We start from the raw sequence: 5,349 nt of genomic DNA on the forward strand, positions 1-5,349 counted from the left end.
GCGTCTGAAGGACCTAGCTATATGACTCCGTACAACAACGACGACGACGACGGCGACGACAACGACGTGCTACTACTAGGTGAGTCCAGTTGTCAGTGAAGGGTTCGTTGTTTCGGCGTGAACAGAAAACCGTGGGAATCGCACACGGGGCTCTCCTTCAGGTATTGCTATCACACAGACTCCAGCGAGAGGCTCCACCGGTGGCCGACTGCTGCTGCTGCTCCATGTATCGCCAGCAGCGCCACTTCACAAACTGCTGCTGCTGCTGCTGTTGCTGCTAGTGGTTTCACCAGTAGGCGGTTCGTTCGCTCAGTCTCAGTTCGTTTTCAACAAAACTTAATCATTCGCACACACTGCTGCTGCTGCTGCTACTGCTGGTGGTGGAGTTGCTGGAGCTACTACTGCTGCTTCGACTCTTTCTCTCCCTTCTTCTGTTGCAACACGCGCGTACACACGCACAGCACGCGGGCGCTCTTTCTCTCTCGTACTACGCTGACACTGTTCACCAACTGGATCGATCGCGATCGCAAGTTGTCTGTCTGTCCGTCACCAGCGCAAGCTGTTGTAGTATGTAGTATCGCTGTAAACACAGAAGTCGGGCAGTTTTCGGGTGGGGAGGGCGGCAGGCGGTCGAACCCAGAGGCCAGATTTTGCTCATACGCGCTCCTAGCACACGCACGCCGAATCACACACGCACACGCACACACACACACGAGTAGTCGAGTCTCGTCGAGTAGGAGTAGGGTGTTGCTACGACAAGTGTTGTTGAATGACTGGATGGACGGCCCCGCAGTGATGCCGGTTTTATATCATCTCTCTCTTCACCCTCCCTCCCTCCCGGTGAAGCTACACTCCCGAGCACGACAACGAGTCGATGGCGGTGGTGTGTTGTTCGTCGCTTCGAGCGATCGTCGTCGTGTGCGCGATTCAGATGGTGTGGCATGCGCGCGCGTGCTCGCCACGCCGTTCGGTCGTCCGAACTTCGGAAACGAAGCAAACCGCGCCGTGCGTTGTACTTCGGTTGAGGAGCTGTTTTTTTCTTGGAATTACAAACCCCCCCTTGGCAGCTACTAAAACCGATCCAGGAGTCTACACTAGACGTACTCTGGAGAAAACGAAGGTTTTGGAGTCCTTGTGGGGTTGTCAACTCCGTTCTTTTTAGTGATCATTTGAAGGAGTCCATTTCCTTGTAATACACCCACCACTAAACCCTTCGTCTAGTCCACTACGTGAATGTGCAAACCGATAATAACACCCAACGTGGTACGCATCGCACTAACGCAAAGCACCCCCCCCCCCCCCCTCCCTTTCGGGAGCCGGTTCACCTTCAGTGACTGTAAATGAACGCCGGAAGCATCCGTCCTCTCCCTTTGCCGCTTGTTTTTTTCTAAAGAATCTATTTTCCTAAATCATGCCTGTTGTAAAATGAAAATGCTTGGAAAAGCCTCATTAAAAAAGGGAACTGATTAGTGACGATCACCAAAAGGCAAGCTGCATCTCAGGGGTGGCTTTCGATGCATAACGATGGGCACACGAGGCGTAATTTACTCAAACAGACCAAAAAAACACACACAAAAAAAACAAGAGATAAGGAGGCACTCCTCCACTCCTTAACTAATTCCCTTACGAAATGACCTTATGTACGCGCATTACATCCGGCCTACAGTGTATCGGTATCGGTCGTAATAACCCCTCAGCAACCGGGTGAAGGAACGAACCCCGCCATAATCCAATAATGGACCAACTGGCCACCACTTCACTTGGCCGTAACGCACAACAACGGACATCGGACGTCGGTTCTAGTCCAACAACTGCTGGAACCTAAGGCCGGCAACAAATGACTAACAAATGCCCGTTACATGCCCAGGTTTTCTAGCAAAACTGCGCCACTCCTCCTGTGTGTGAGGTTATGTGAATCGGCAAGAACATCAGGCATTGATTCGCCAAATTAGGGGTTCAGTGCGACGCAACGGAAAATCTAAGCGGATTAGCAGAGATCGTCGACTGCACGGTTACTGGGAAAATGGGCCGCCTGATGGGGCACCGGACTCGGTCCTTTTATGGTGCGTTTCTATTGGGTGAATACCAGGTGAATATCGATCTGTTGTTGTCCCCAAATCGGTGTGTGTGTTGCCGGTTCTCCACCAGCGTGCAACAACTGTTGCAGCCACTAATCAGGCAAAAAGGTGCCGGAGGTCATTGCGTTGTTAGCACCTGGCATCGTGACCTGGTGGGCCCGGATTTATTACCACAAGACGGCTCGGTCTCGTCTCCAAATGCGTCGCCAAATTAGAATTAAGATGTCTCTCGGCTAGGCAACCGACCCCACGCTATCCCTCCAATTTAGCGATCGATCGTGACCGGCTCGGGATTTCAGGATGGCCTCAAGATGGGCTCCCCTTGGCGGTTCGAAGCTTCGTTGAGGATCAAGGTGAGCGAGTTAGGATGGCAGAGAAGACGTACACAATAATGACTGCTTATGCTGTACGACGAGCGCACTCCATGTATGTTATGCTCAGCCCGGACGGCTGATAGGGCTGGCGGCATCCCCGTCGCTTGGCGCTATCACTATCGACGTACTCTCCCTCTCTTTCTCTCTCTCTCTTGCTCTCTGGCACTCTGGATGGTGCCCTTCCCATGCGAGGCCATCAACAAAAGGGGCAACCGCAAAGCAAATGAAATGAGTTTCACACTCGACGGACCGATCGCTCGGTGGCCGGTTCTGGAGCGAGGAAGAAGAAGGCAACGGTGGCAGCGAGCGATAATCAGTTTCGCCTTCAGAACCGAGCCATGATGCAATGGCGGCCTGATGGTCGCATTTCCGCACTAGTTCCCTTTTAAGGCGTTGGTACATACATCGTGTTTGCTAGCATATAACAGGGACAGGGAGGCTGATGTCTGGTGTAGTCCCTAGCTACTGCTGCCTCTAGGTGCTCCCTGAGTAGATTTGGAATCTCGGAAAAGGAGGGGGGTATGCTTCAACATGAGTCTTCCGGTTTACTAGCCGGATCGTCTTTCAGGGTCACAAGATGCCCTACGCCCTAAGCGTTGCAACGCCGCCGTTCTCTCTCTCACTATCTTGCTCTCTCTTTCGCTCGACGAAGGAAGGAAAGGCGAAAGCTATGTTTGCACTTTTTGCAACATACCTACCAAAGCATGTATATGCGCTTGTACTGGAAGAGGTGGTGGAAGGAAGAAAGGAAGGGTTCCTGCATTCGAAGCGACACGGTTGGAGGCTTTTTGGAGGGCTGCAGAATGGCACACAAGGTTTCAAGGGTAACTCCCTTTACGACCTTGGGGCGCGATCGGTGAGGCTGGACGAGAACGAGAATTTACTTTTAGTTTCTTGGAGGTGGCTGAAAATTGCCATAAAAAAGAAAGATCAGAACCGTGAATTAAAGAGGAAGGTGAATTAAAGAGTGTACACGTGTCCTTTCGATCGATTCATTAATCTGGAATAATTATTTCGGATCGAATTTAAATTTCCTCCTGGGGAAGGACGCTAACAAGATTATAGGCTAAAGGCATTCTGAAGCCAATAAATCTATTAAGAACACTAAAAAAGAACCGATAGAGATGGTAGTTTATTTTACGGATTTCAAACTAAGTGTAACTTAAATAAATAAATCAATATATAAAATACATTTAATAGAAGAGAAACATGCCTTTAAAACCCATAAACTGGTTTAGAAAAACTAGAAAAGAAGTAAATAATTACACAATAAAGATAGTAAACTAATTGAGTCGTACAAAAGTTGCATTTCTAAGCAAAAATAAACTGAAAAACAACATTAAAACCACAAACCTGAATGAAGACGACAACTTTACGCAAATTCAATCTAAGCAAAACAAAACTTTGTAAACAGAACCCCCCAAATGGCGGCCTGCCGCGTGTCCGAAGCCCGATGCCATTGATCTTCAGGGTCAACCCTGCATGCGAGAAAGAGGGGTTGGAGGGGGTCAAAAAAAGGCGATCCATCACCTAGTGAATTTGGTGATCACCGACCACAGCTGCCGATGCTGACTGCCGTCACCGGTAGATCGTATATCTTTCCTGCGCCAGCAATTGATTTTTTTTTCTGCGCCACGCTCTACGTCTGCGGCGATGGTTTAACTGTTTTCGTCATCAAACTCTTCCGCTCGCGAAGCTGCTGCTGCTGCTGCTGCTAATGGAATGGGCTGGCATTGCGTGACAATTTTTGCAAAGAACGGAGGTCAACGGAGGTTGGGTTTTTGGGGATCCCAGCCCCCAGTGATCTCCCTCCTGCAGCGGTGGTCCGCGGTCAAGGTCCGAACCGAGTTAGCTCGTCACGCCATCAGCCATATGACATCTGACACTGCGGTGTCAGTAGGTTAGTTAGGTGAACGGTGTAGCGTGCGTGTGTGTGTGTGTGTGTTTGTGTGTGTAGCGCTGATCCAGCAGCATCAACACGCCACCTTGAAGCGACACTTGAGATGATCAGGGTGAAGGTACTCGTCGTCGTCGTCGTCATCTAGAGCTCCATCAGCTGCACTGCTGGGTGGTCACAAACCAACCACCCTTAGTGGTAGGGATTTATGAGGAACTGTTCTTCGGTAAGCATGCTACTAAGCCAGTGGGGGGAGAGCGTAAGAGCGAGCTTTACAGTTTTCGGGAGGTAAATTGTGATTAGAAAGGAGTTTGGACGGACGTGGACGCAGCGCACCAAGTTTGCCTTCGGAAGGTTCGAGAGGTGGGCCCCCTAGCTCAGGCTCAGGTGAGCATGTGTCACTGGTTTTTTGCTGCTCCTTCCATCTCTAGAAGGTCAATGGTATCGCCGTCTTAATGGGGTAACAGCAGACCAGACCAGAGCAATGTTTGCTGAATTTGGAGGCTTCAAGCTTCCGCTTCCAGCCGCTTAGCGTCGTTTTGCAAAAAATGTTTCCGACCAGATTGTTCGTTCGTTCCTATTTCCTCTTTCAGTAGCAAACGATTTCAGTAAAATTGTGATCGAAAATGCTAAAGCTTTCATTCGTGCCAGGGGGGCTCTCTATCTGTATCTTCCATCGGTTCCATCGTCGGAATCTTTCTCTTGCCGCGGTGATGTTCGATAAACGCCGGGTGCGCACACGGTTGCAGTCCGTGGTCGCCCACTTGAGCGACGATGCATGACCACGGGCGAAGTACATAGACCCTAGACCCTCGTCGGCAAACACAAGGAAATGGGGCTGTTGATGGTTGGTGGTTGATCTCCGTGAACGAGTTGAGGCAGGCCAGCGCCAATCGCTGCCTGCTCCTCCTCCTCCTCGCTATATCTTAATTGCTTTCGGAAGAGCTACAGAGAAAGAGAGAACGAGCGAGAGAGAGAGAAAGAGCACTTGGAAATTGGA

At 50.3% G+C, this 5,349-nt stretch overlaps 1 protein-coding gene across 1 annotated transcript in view; it reads right to left on the minus strand.

Moving 5' to 3' along the window:
* LOC125957599 (uncharacterized) overlaps positions 1–759 on the minus strand; it is a 4,712-nt gene extending 3,953 nt beyond the window's left edge. The window contains exon 1 of the mRNA XM_049690423.1: positions 1–759. This exon is cut by the window's left edge and continues 3,953 nt beyond it. The gene's annotated coding sequence lies outside the window, so the exon portion shown is untranslated.
* Between the last annotated feature and the right edge of the window lie 4,590 nt (positions 760–5,349).

This window comes from Anopheles darlingi, chromosome 3 (genome assembly GCF_943734745.1).
Source record: "Anopheles darlingi chromosome 3, idAnoDarlMG_H_01, whole genome shotgun sequence".
Classification (NCBI taxonomy): Eukaryota; Metazoa; Arthropoda; class Insecta; order Diptera; family Culicidae; genus Anopheles; species Anopheles darlingi.